Source organism: Heptranchias perlo, chromosome 8 (assembly GCF_035084215.1).
Source record: "Heptranchias perlo isolate sHepPer1 chromosome 8, sHepPer1.hap1, whole genome shotgun sequence".
Classification (NCBI taxonomy): Eukaryota; Metazoa; Chordata; class Chondrichthyes; order Hexanchiformes; family Hexanchidae; genus Heptranchias; species Heptranchias perlo.
The window spans coordinates 11,814,041-11,827,313 of NC_090332.1; positions in this window are offsets into that span (position 1 = coordinate 11,814,041).

The window sequence follows — 13,273 nt, forward strand, 5'->3', positions numbered from 1 at the left end:
TGTTGTAACAAGTCTTTGCTTAGCAACTTCCCCTCCACTCACCTTCCCTTCACAGTCATGACTGACCTCCACTTAGCAATTTCCTCCTACTCAGCTTCGCTTCATTATCATTCTTCATCTCTTCATAGAAGCTCCCTCCCCCACTCACTTTTCCTTCACTGACCTCTGCTTCGCAACTCTTCCCCTACTTGACTCCCCCTGCTTTTGCTGTCATGTCTCCGTACCCTCCTCGCCTCTCCCCCTTCCTCACTGAGGATAAGAACTCACCATCTGGGAAACTTGGCAGACACAAACCTTGGCCCAAATATTCTGTATTATTCTGTCCTGCAGGTCACAGTTCCTGATGAGTTCTGTTATACGCAACAGTCTTTCACATGAAACAGTAAAGGATTCAGTAATGAATTGTACAGATCAGGGTCAGATTGAAGCACACAAATTGGAATTTGTAATGTATTATAGAGATCAGGTTTACATGAAACACAAATGAAGTCTGTAATCACTTGTACAGACTAGGGTCAGATTGAATCATGCAAACTGTAATTGCTAATGTTTTCAGAGATTGGCATTCATTACCCCCACAGCCTTTGTGATGATTTCAAGTCCTTTTAAAAGGGGAATGTCATCAGCTCCCCTGGTGGGTAAGCGAGTCTTTCCAATCAGTAGCTGAGCCGTGTAGACCAGGCAGGTCCCAGGTTTGATCCCCAGTCTGTGCTGAGTTAGTTGATCTTAGCCGGGGTACTCATAGAGTTGCTACAATTGACCTTAGTGGCGATGGGAAAATCATCCAAGATTCCCAATGCCTATCACGATTTAGCGATCCATCGCTGGAAGTGTGTGTATGTTGACATTGGGAGGTAGAATTTCCGCCGCGGTTCTCCGATTTGGTGGAAGATTAGTGGAAATCCCGGAGAAATGGCATAAACCATTGTTTATATCATTTCTCCCGGGTATCCGCCAAAGGTACGGCGAGAGATTGAACGAACCCCCATGGGAATTCCGGGTGTGGGTGAGGACAGGATCAGGTTTGAGTGCAATGCCCTTGCAGTGAACAGTCCATGACACTTTGGGACGATCTAATGAACTTATGCTTCCGGCATTGACAAAATCAGCCTTGTTCTACTTAGACTCAGACATGAAGAATTACCACTAGGCAAAGCTCCACAGAGCCAACGGAAGGTGCCAGGAGAGGGAATAAAGACTGTCATGGTGGGCGGCGGTAAAGTACTTCCCCTTTTGTGTTAGGTTAGGTTGCGTTAGGTTCAAAACATGGCCCTGGAATTAAACCAAAGCCAGTAGTAGGATGCACCGTGCAGCGGTTTGGACAGCCGATCATCCCCACAATTCCCAACACGTCGGATTCCCAATTTCATCTAGTCTGTTAGCAGGATAGAAAATCAGCAGGCAAGCTCCCCGGGCCCTGGATAATACCTCTGGTCGGGGAAACACCAGGAGGGAATTTATAATCAGCAAGATTGAAAACCCATTCTAACTCTGACAGTGGGTCTTCACCCAAAAACTATAACCTGTCTATTCTGTTTTCAGGTGGTGACGTGCCTGCTGTGTATTTCTAGCATTTGAACATTGTTACTTCAAGTCCCACTCCAGGACCTGAGCACATAACCTCGTAGTGACACTTCAGTGGTCATTCATTCATTTGCGGATGGTGAGACCGTGCTGTGAGCAAATTAGGCTGTGTCGGTCAACAAAAGAACAATGACTGTATTTCAAAATTAACTAAAAGGCTGTGAAGTGTTTCGGGACATCATGAGGATGTGAAAGGCGCTATATAAATTATTTCTTTGCTCTCCCTTCACCAACCTCTGTAAATCCTGACTAGTACAGTACTGCTATTGCAAGTATTAGCAGTCACATCTACTTGTGTATTTGCATATTGCTGAATCGGCACATCAATAAATTGTGCAGTAAATCTGTAAATGAATGCCTTATCAAAATGGCATCAAAGTCTGTAGGGGCCAAGACTCTTTTACATTTATATGGGGCATTGATCAAGCACCATGCTGATTAATTCCTTCCCAACTGGTTGGTGCTTCCTGAAATCAGGACACAGGCTTCGGATGAAATGATAAAGAGCACGTTAGTAGGGAAATGAATGCCATGGAAATCCAGAAAGCCCAAACGAAATTATTTGAGCACAGGAATAAAAAGAGGCAGAAAAACAAATCATAAACTAGGCTGACACTTAACACCTGATTGGACTGCGAAAGTTTTATTTTAATACTTAATTAAGGCCTTAATTTGCGGAAGTTGGAGTGCTGAAATTTCTCATCCTGAGTGGGCAGAAAGGATTCTTAAATGGGCAGAGGCATTTTAATAAATATTGTTATTTTTGAATGGTGTTTTAAAATGGCATTTTTCAATGTTCTTTCTGTTTTCTCCTTTTTTTGGTGTTGTTTCATTTTTTGTCCTTTTTTTGACATCAGAACATGTTCAGAATTTTTAATATGCATGCAAACACAAACACCAGGCAATCACCATCTCCAACAAGAGTGAGCCTAACCACTTCCCCTTGACATGCAACAGCATCACCAATGCCGAGTTCCTCACCATCAACATCCTAGGGGTCACCACTGACCAGAAACTCAAGTGGACCAGCCACATAAATGCCACAGCCACTAGAGCAGGTCAGAGGCTGGGTATTCTGCAGCGAGTGGCTCACTTCCTGATTCCCTAAAGCCTTTCCACCATCTATATGGCACAAGATAGGAATGTGATGGAATACTCTCCACTTGCCTGGATGGGGACAGCTACAACAACACTCAAGAAACTCAACACCATCCAGGACAAAGCAGTTTGCTCGATCTGGACTTCATCCACTGGCTTAAACATCCACTCCCTCCACCACCAGCTTACCGTGCCTGCAGTGTTTCCTATCTACAGGATGCACTGCAGCAACTTACCAAAGCTTCTTCAGCAGTACCTTCCAAACCCACGAGCTCCACCACCTAGAAGGACAAGGGCAGCAGGTGCATGTGAACACCATCACCTCCAAGTTCCCCTTCAAGTCACCCACCATCCCAATGGACATACATCACCGTTCCTTTATCATCGCTGGGTCAAAGTCCTGGAACTCCCTACTTAACAGCACTGTGGCAGCACCTTCATCACATAGGCTGCTGCAGTTCAAGAAGAAGGTTCACCACCACCTTCTCAAGGCAACTAGGGATGGGCCTTGCCAATGACGCCCACATCCTGAGAATGAATTTAATAAAGTGCTAGGATCTGATGGGCTACATCCAAGGGTTTTGAGGGAAATGGGGCATGAAATAGCAGGGGCGCCATATGATATACTTCAGGGTTTTATTGAGAGTGGATGTGTGCCGGAGGACTGGAGAGTGACCAATGTAACACCCATTCTCAAAAAGGAAGACAAAGCTAATTACAGGCCAGTTTGTTTTGTAGAGAAAATTTGGGAATCTTTAATTAACGATGAAATTACTAAATATCTAGATGAAGAGAAAATAATTAGAAGCAGCCAACACAGATTTCCGAAATAAAGATCATGCTTGGCAAACATAAGAGTTCTTTGAGCAGTTCAGAAACAGATCACTCATGATCTTATTGAATGGCGGAACAGGCTCGAGGGCCTGAATGCCCTACACCTTTTCCTAGATGACAGATATGGTGGATGGGGGAAATGCATTAGATATGGTATGCATGGACTTTCAGAAAGTCTTTGACAAGGTATCACACAGGAGACTATTGGAGAAGATTAAGGGGTACGGAATTAGGGGAAGGGCAGCAAATTGGATTAAAAACTGGATAGAAGGGATGAAGCAGAGTGTCGGAATTTCTTAGAGTGGTTGGAAGTGGGTAGCGGTGTCCAACAGTGTTCTGTTCTGGGACCACTTCCGTTCACTGTGTACATCAATATTTGGATACAGGGTTAGTATCCAAATTTGCAGAAGGCATAGTAAATAATTCTGAGGATCAAAGAAAGCTGCAAGGGGATATTGATAATATGGAATACTGGGTTTTATGGTAAGAGGTATAGAATATAAAAGTTGAAATATAATGAGAATCTGTATAAAACCTTAATAAGAGCACGGTTGGAGGACTGTATGCTGTTTTGGGCTCCACACTATAGGAAGGATGTTGAGGGTACAGCGCAGATTCACTAGGATGCTGGCTGGTAAATGGAAATACAAATACAAAGAAAGACTTGAAAAATTGGGGCTGTTTTCATTAGACCAGAGGAAATTAAAGGGTGATTTGATTGAATTGTTTAAAATTACGAGGGGATAGAAACAGACAGAAATTTCACTCGACTCCTTCATGCCCTGTGAAGTGAAAAGTTGAACTGGCCAAGTTTTGTCTTAGGTTAATGGAGAAAGCAGCAATATTTTGGGCATCCAAGCTTTGAAAAACAAAGAGATACTTTTGGTCATGGTGGAGGTATTGTAATTTGGGCGACCTCCCTTGGTGGTGTAGGCTTCATACTTCCTGTTAAAAATGTAGGCTAACTGGCAGCTGTGGACCAAATATTCCCTGTAGGAATTCTCTTGAGAAGACAGGCAATTGAAAACAAAGAGACATGAAGTGCGGGGGAGAATAGGGCTTTACATTGCAATACTTTCTTGTTCACAGATGTTCTGGTTAAATTGTGCTGTTAATCAACTTGCATGCCTGTGTTTACTTATCTCCTCAAGACAATTATGGGGGGGGAATAATGCTGTTTAGTTAATTATTTCATCAATTACCCAAGAAAAACAAAGAGGATGCTCATGGATTATTGTGCTGGTTGGTGTCCAAGCTTATTGTTCTGTTACTTTGTTTCCTGTGGATATAAAGAACTGAATGTAAGATGAATGAAGAGGACGTCATGTGGTAACAGCTGGAAAAGTCTTAAAGCAACAGGAATACTTTCCTCCCATTGATTTGTAGCCTTTTCCTGTGGCGTGCTAGGGTTGACTTCATTCATCACTGATCACTGGTCAGTAATACGCAACCATAAAACAATGACTGGGTGATGGCAGTCTGTGATGGTGCACTCACTTGTTGGTAAACAGTGGATTATGGTGTATGATTGCTACACACAGTGAATTCATAATCAGAACTTCTGGACAGAAGTGAGATTAAAAAAATAATTGTTCTCAGGATGTTGGCGACACTGGCAAGGCCACGTTGATTGCCCATCCCTTGTTGCCCTGAGAAGGTGGTGGTGGGGGACTTTAATCTTCATACAGACTGGATAAATCAAATTGGCAAAGGTAGTCCGGAGGACGAGTTCATGGAATGCATTTGAGACAGTTTCCTAGAACAATATGTAGTGGAACCAACCAGGGAATAGGCTATTTTAAATCTTGTATTGTGTAATGAGACAGGGTTAATTAGTAATCTCACAGTAAAGGATCCTCTGGGGAAGAGTGATCATAATATGATAGAATTTCACATTGAGTTTGAGAGTGACATACTTAAGTCTGAAACTAGAGTCTTAAACTTAAATAAAGCCAATTACATAGGTATGAGGGGTGAGTTGGCTGAGGTAGATTGGGAAATTAGATTAAAAATATGACAGTAGATAAGCAGTGGCAGACATTTAAAGAAATATTTCAGAATTCTCAACGAATATACATTCCATTGAGGAAAAAAAAACACATGGGAAAAGCGATCCATCTGTGGCTAACTAAAGAAGTTAAGGATAGTATTAGATTAACAGAAGAGGCTTATATGTTGCAAAGAACAGTAGTAAGCCTGAGAATTGGGACAGTTTTAGAAACCAGCAAAGGATGACCAAAAAATTGATAAAAAGGGAGAAAATAAAGAGGGTAAACTAGCAAGAAATATAAAAACGGATTGTAAGAGCTTCTACAAGTATGTAAAAAGGTAGAGACTGCAAAAGTAAATGTTGGTCCCTTAGAGGCTGAGACAGGAGAAATTATAATGGGGAATCAGAATGGCAGTGACGATAAACAAGTATTTTGTATCTGTCTTCACAGTAGAAGACACAAAAAGCATACCAGAAATAATGGGGAACCAAGGGGCTAATGAGAGTGAGGAACTTCAAACAATTAATATGAGTAGAGAAAAGGTACGAGACAAACTAATGGGACTAAAAGCCGACAAATCCCCGGACCTGTTGGCCTACATCCTAGGGTTCTAAAAGAGGTGGCTGCAGAGATAGTGGATGCATTGGTTGTGATCTTCCAAAATTCCCTAGATTCTAGAACGGTCCCAGCAGAATGGAAGGTAGCAAACGTAACCCTGCTATTCAAGAAAGGATGGAGAGAGAAAACAGGGAACTACAGGCCAGTTAGCCTGACATTAGTTGCTGGGAAAATGCTGGAATCCGTTATTAAGGAAGTTGCAACAGGGCACTTAGAAAATCATAATATGATTAGGCAGAGTCAACACGGTTTTATGAAAGGGAAATCGTGTTTAACAAATTTATTAGAATTCTTTGAGGATGTAATTACCAGGGTAGATAAAGGGGAACCAGTGGATGTAATATATTTGGATTTCCAAAAGGCATTCGATAAGGTGCCACATAAAAAATTGCTACGCAAGATAAGGGTTCATGGGGTTGAGGGCAATATATTAGCATTGATAGAGGATTGGTTAATGGACAGAAAACAGAGAGTATGAATTAACGGGTCATTTTCAGGTTGGCAGGCTGTAACTAGTGGGGTGCCGCAAGGATCAGTGCTGGGGCCTCAGCTATTTGCAATCTATATTAATGACATAGATGAAGGGACCGTATGTATCCAAGTTTGCCGATGATACAAAGGTAGGTGGGAAAGTAAGCTGTGAGGAAGACAAAAAGAGACTGCATACGGGTCAAGTGAGTGAGCAAGAAGGTGGCAGATGGAGTATAATGTGGGGAAATGTGAGGTTATTCACTTTGATAGGAAGAATAGAAAAGCAGAATATTTTTTAAATGATGAGAAACTATTAAATGTTGGTGTTCAGAGAGATCAGGGTGTCCTCGTAAAAGAAACACAGAACGTCAGCATGCAGGTACAGCAGGCAATTAGGAAGGCAAATGGCATGTTGGCCTTTATTGCAAGGGGGTTGGAGTACAAGATTAAACAAGTCTTGCTACAATTGTATAGGGCTTTGGTGAGACCACACCTGGAGTACTGTGTACAGTTTTGGTCTCCTTATCTAAGGAAGGATATACTTGCCTTAGAGGCGGTGCAACAAAGGTTCACGAGATTGATTCCTGGGATGAGAGGGTTGTCCTATGAGGAGAGATTGAGTAGAATGGGCCTATACTCACTGGAGTTTAGAAGAATGAGAGGTGATTTCATTGAAACATATAAGATTCTGAGGGGGCTTGACAGGGTAGATACTGAGAGGTTGTTTCCCCTGGTTGGCGAGTCTAGAACTAGGGGGCATAGTCGCAGGATAAAGGGGCCATTTAAGACTGAGATGAGGAGGAATTTCTTCACTCAGAGGGTTGTGAATCTATGGAATTCTCTACTCCAGAGGGCTGTGAATGCTGAGTCGTTGAATATATTCAACTGAGATAGATAGATTTTTGGACTCAAGGGGAATCAAGGGATACGGGGATCAGGCGGGAAAGTAGAGTTGAGGTCAAAGATCAGCCATGATCTTATTGAATGGCGGAGCAGGCTCGAAGGGCCGTATGGTGTACTCCTGCTCCTGTTTCGTATGTTCTCCTTGAATCGCTGCAGTCCTTGTGCTGATGGTGTCTCCATGATGGTGTTAGGTAGGGAATCCAGGAGGTTGACCCAGTGACGATGAAGGAACGGTGATACATGTCCTAAGTCAGGATGGTGTGTGACTTGGAGGGGATGGTGTTCCCAGGGCATTGCTGCTCTTGTCCTTCTAGGTGGTAGATGTCACAGGGGAGAGAGGTGCTGTAGAAATAACCTTTGTGAGTCGCTGAAGTGCATCCTGTAGATCGTACATACTGAAGCCACAGGGAATGAAAATTGGAGCATGTCAACTCATAGGAACAGGAGTAGGCCATTCAGCCGTTCGAGCCTGTTTCACCATTCAATTAGATCGTGAGTGATCTGTATCTTAACTCTATCTATCTGCCTTGGTTCCGTAACCCTTAATACCTTTACCTAATAAAAACTCATGCTGCTTTGCTGTACCTTCAGGCTGCCATACACAGAGCAGCATTTACATAAAGCTTAGGAACAGATCACCAGGCTGCCCTCTCAGCTGGATAATGAATGGCTTGTGACGTGAGGAGGCTGAAAGGCTAGAGAAATATAACTAAAGCAATGAGGGTCTGGAAGGGAAGGACTGAAAGTGCATTATGTTAGGATATTATCTTGCATGGTGTAGAAAAATTAACAAACTGCTTTTGTTGTTCAGGACTTCATTGGAGCCTTTTGATTGTGTTAGGCTCGTAAAATGCTTCCTGCTGCCTTTATGTCCTGATAATGAAGTTTGAGTCTCTGTGTTGGTGACAAGTGTACAGGATTCTCCGAATCCTATTATTTCAGAGCTGTGATGAAAAGCTCAAGCTAAAAGCATCTCCAAAATCAATACAGAACTTTTTTTTAAATATTCAACCCATCCTGCACCCGCAATTCCTGAAACAAAATCGCAACAGAATGAAATTGGCTCAGCACATTTCTGCTGGAGTCTTGTTGTGTGCTTCCAATGGACACTTCAAGTTCAGAGGCACCTAGCCCTCTGCCCATATCCTGCATAGAAAGTCTTCCTTCATCATCACTAGACCTAATCAGCGTGACAGTGGATTTAATAGTTGCTGGCTGACAGTTACAAGGGCATTCTCCTCACAAAGCTATCCATTATTGTTTAGTGCATGAAGGATAAAGCTATGGCCTGTTGAACAGAAAATTAACCACTCTGTGCCCAACACTTGAAAAGTCTAATAGGTGAGACAACAGATGCAACACTTGTAGGTCCAAACACTTCTTACCTGATATAGTCATTACCGATCCAAGTCAAATTAAGTACAGTAGTAGTAATGTGGACTATTAGGCACTTAAGCTGATTGCCTACCTCAGCTACTAAAGACTTCTTGGTGAATGAAGATTCCATTATTCTTAAAGTCTGTTAAATACTTACCCATTCACTTTACAAAATATCTTCCTCTGTGTGCTCTCCTCATAAACATACAGATAAAGATTCACACTGGAATCCAGTCACATTTTTCTCTTTCATTTTACGCTGACCAGTCAGAAATGTCCACATACAAAATTTAAGAGTTGAAATACAAGTTGTTTTTTTAAAATTATGCAGCGTTAAATTATGACTCAGTAGAAACTGCTCACTTTGAACTTCTGAAGGCCTCTTGATGTAATCCGGACAAAAGATGTACACGGACCATTTTCATATATGTAATGTTGGGCAGTTGTTAATAGACTGCAATGGTGATCTCCAATTTTTTTCAGACCTCAAAGGCCAACCATTATTTGGCTGTGACAACAAGTGGGTTCCAAACCATGGAAAGCTCTAGAAGCCAGAGAGCTCTTCCAACTCCTGCACATTCTAGCTTCCTTCTACTGAAAGGGACAGAGCTGACCAAAAACGGACAGGCGGGTATGGAATGGATCCAGCAGATGGGCCTGGCCTTGGAGACCAATGGACTGGTGTTGCTATTATAACTTCATAGCTGAGCTGGCTGTAGCCACCCTTTTATTTAAGCTGTTAAACCAGAGCCTATAGCAGCCTATGTTGCAGGACACTTTTATAGAAACATAGAAACATAGAAAATATGAGCATGAGTAGGCCATTCGGCCCTTTGGGCCTGCTCCGCCATTCAAAATGATCATGGCTGATCGTCTCAGTACTCTGTTCCCGCTTTTTCCCCATATCCCGTGATTCCTTCAGCATTAAGAAATATATCTATCTCCTTCTTGAATACATCTAATGACTTGGCCTCCACTGCCTTCTGTGGTAGAGAATTCCACAGGTTCACCACCCTCTGAGTGAAGAAATTTCTCCTCATCTCGGTTCTAAATGGCATACCCCGTATCCTGAGACTGTGATCCCTGGTTCTGGAGTCCCCAGCCATCGGGAACATCCTCCTTGCATCTAGTCTGTCTAATCCTGTTAGAATTTTATATGTTTCGATGGGATCACCTTTCATTCTTCTAAACTCTAGTGAATAGTCGACCCAATCTCTCCTCATACGTCAGTCCTGCCATCCCAGGAATCAGTCTGGTAAACGTTCATTGCACTCCCTCCATGGCAAGGACATCCTTCCTCGGATAAGGAGACCAAAACTGCATACAATACTCCAGATGTGGTCTCACCAAGGTCCTGTATAACTGCAGTAAGACATCCTTGCTCCTGTACTAAAATCCTCTTGCAATGAAGGCCAAACATACCATTCGCCTTCCTAACTGCTTGCTGCACCTGAATGCTCGCTTTCAGCGACTGGTGTTCAAGGACACTCAGGTCTCGTTGCACCTCCCCTTTTCCCAATCTATCACCATTCAGATAATAATCTGCCTTTCTGTTTTTACAACCAAAGTGGATAACCTCACATTTATCCACGTTATACTGCATTTGCCATGTTCTTGCCCACTCACCCAACTTGTCTAAATCACATGGGAGCCTCTTTGCATCCTCCTCACAGCTCACATTCCACCCCAGCTTTGTGTCGTCTGCAAACTTGGAAATGTTATATTTAGTTCCTTCATCCAAATCATTGATATATATTGTGACTAGCTGGGGCCCAAGCACTGATCCCTGCGGTACCCCACTAGTCACTGCCTGCCACCTGGAAAAAGACCCGTTTATTCCTACTCTCTGTTTCCTGTCAGTCAACCAATTCTCAATCCATGCCAGTATATTCCCCCCAATCCTATGTGCTTTAATTTTGCACACTAACCTCTTGTGTGGGACCTTATCAAAAGCCTTCTGAAAATCCAAGTACACCACATCCACTGGTTCTCCCCTATCTATTTACTACTTACATCCTCATAAAACTCCAGTAGATTTGTTAAGCATGATTTCCCTCTCATAAACCCATGCTGACTTTGTCCAATCCCGTTAATGCCCTCCAAGTGTTCTGTTATCACATCTTTTATTTTAGACTCTAGCATTTTCCCCATTACTGATGTTAGGCTAACTGGTCTGTAATTCCCTGTTTTTTCTCTCCATCCTTTTTTAAATAGTGGGGTAACATTTGCCACCCTCCAACCTGTAGGAACTGTTCCAGAGTCTATCGAATTTTGGAAGATGATCACCAATGCATCCACTATTTCCAAGGCCACTTCCTTTAGTACTCTGGGATATTGATTATCAGGCCCTGGGGATTTGTCAGCCTTTAGCCCCATTAATTTCCCTAGCACTATTTTTTTTACTAATACTGGTTTCCTTCACTTCCTCCCTCTCACTAGACCCTTGGTTCCCTAACATTTCTGGGAGGTTATTTGTGTCCTCCTTTGTGAAGACAGAACCAAAGTATGTGTTTAATCGTTCTGCCATTTCTTTGTTCCCCATTGTAATTTCCCCCATTTCTGACTGTAAGGGATCTACATTTGTCTTCACTAATCTTTTTCTCTTGACATATTTATAAAAGCTTTTACAGTCAGTTTTTATGCTCCCTGCTAGTTTACTCTCATACTCTATTTTTCCCCTCTTAATCAATCTCTTTGTTCTCCTTTGCTGAATTCTGAACTGCTTCCAGTCCTCAGGCTTGCCGCTTTTTCTGGCAATTTTATATGTCTCCTCTTTGGATCTAATACTATCCCTAATTTCTTTTGTAAGTCACGGTTGAGCCACCTTTCCTGTTTTATTTTTGCGCCAGACAGGAATGAATAATTGTTGTAATTCCTGCACACGTTCTTTAAATATTAGCCATTGCCTATCCACCATCATCCCTTTTAGTAAAGTTCCCCAATCTATCCTAGCCAACTCACACCTCATACTTTCGTAATTTCCTTTATTTAGATTCAGGACCCTAGTTTCGGATTCAACTATTTCACTCTCCATCTTAATGAGGAATTCTATCATGTTATGGTCGCTCTTCCCTAAGGGACCCCGCACAACAAGATTGTTAATTAATCCTTTCTCATTGCACAATACCCAGTCTAGGATCGCCTGTTCTCTAGTTGGTTCCTCAACATGTTGGTCTAGAAATCCATCACATACGCACTCCAGGAATTCCTCCCCCACAGTATTATTGCTAATTTGGTTTGACCGATCTATATGTAAATTAAAGTCACCCATGATTATAGTTGTACCCTTCTTGCATACGTCTCTAATTTCCTGTTTAATGCCCTCCCCTACATCTCCACTACTGTTTGGGGGCTTATAGACAACCTCCACCATCGTTTTCTGCCCCTTGGTGTTTCTTAGCTCCACCCATACAGATTCCACATCGTGATTTTCCGAGCCAATATCCTTGGTCACTATTGCATTGATTTCCTCCTTTACTAACAACGCTACCCCACCTCCTTTCCCTTTTTGCCTGTCCTTCCTAAATTTTGAATACCCCTGGATGTTCAGTTCCCATCCTTGGTCACCCTGCAGCCATGTCACCGTAATCGCAACTCTATCATATTATGGGGTTGAGAGTCTAATAGTGAATCATATAAGCCTGCCTGCCACTGTTAAGGAGGGACAATAAAAATTATTGAAAATTATGCACAGAAGAGCACTTGCAATCTCCTTTTTAGTAAACAATGCTTTGGTGTATGACCTGAGTCACCCATTGATTTATGACCTCAGCCTTCAGGGGACTATCAGTGTGGTAACTCTATCAGTGCACTGTTGTCCTGGTTCCATACCTAACTAGGAATGATAGACTAATATTTGCTGCTGTGTAAAGAATACAGTCCTCACAGCAGGATCCAGGTGCCCTCAAGAAAAATTCCAAATGACAAAGCCATTTCCTTTCCTGACAAAAATCAGGTCCAGAGATAGGCACACATTGCATCAACAACATCAACACAGCACCTACAGCATGCAGCATAGGTGCCAATATTATCTATGTGCATCTCTGGACCTGATTTTTGATAAGAAAATTTCTAGGAACATCGGAACAGGAGTAGGCCATTCAGCCCCTCGAGCCTGTTCCGCCATTCATTTAGATCAAGGCTGATGTGTATCTCAACTCTATTTACCCGCTTTGGTTCCATAATCCTGAATATCCTTATCTAATAAAAATCTATCAAACTCAGTTTTCAAATTTTCAATTGGCCCCCAGCCTCAACAGCTTTTTGAGGGAGAGAGTTCCAGATTCCCACTACCCTTTGTGTGAAGAAGTGCTTCCTGACATCACCCCTGAATGACCTAGCTCTAATTTTAAGGTTATGCCCCCTAGTTCTGGACTTCGCCACCAGAGGAAACTATT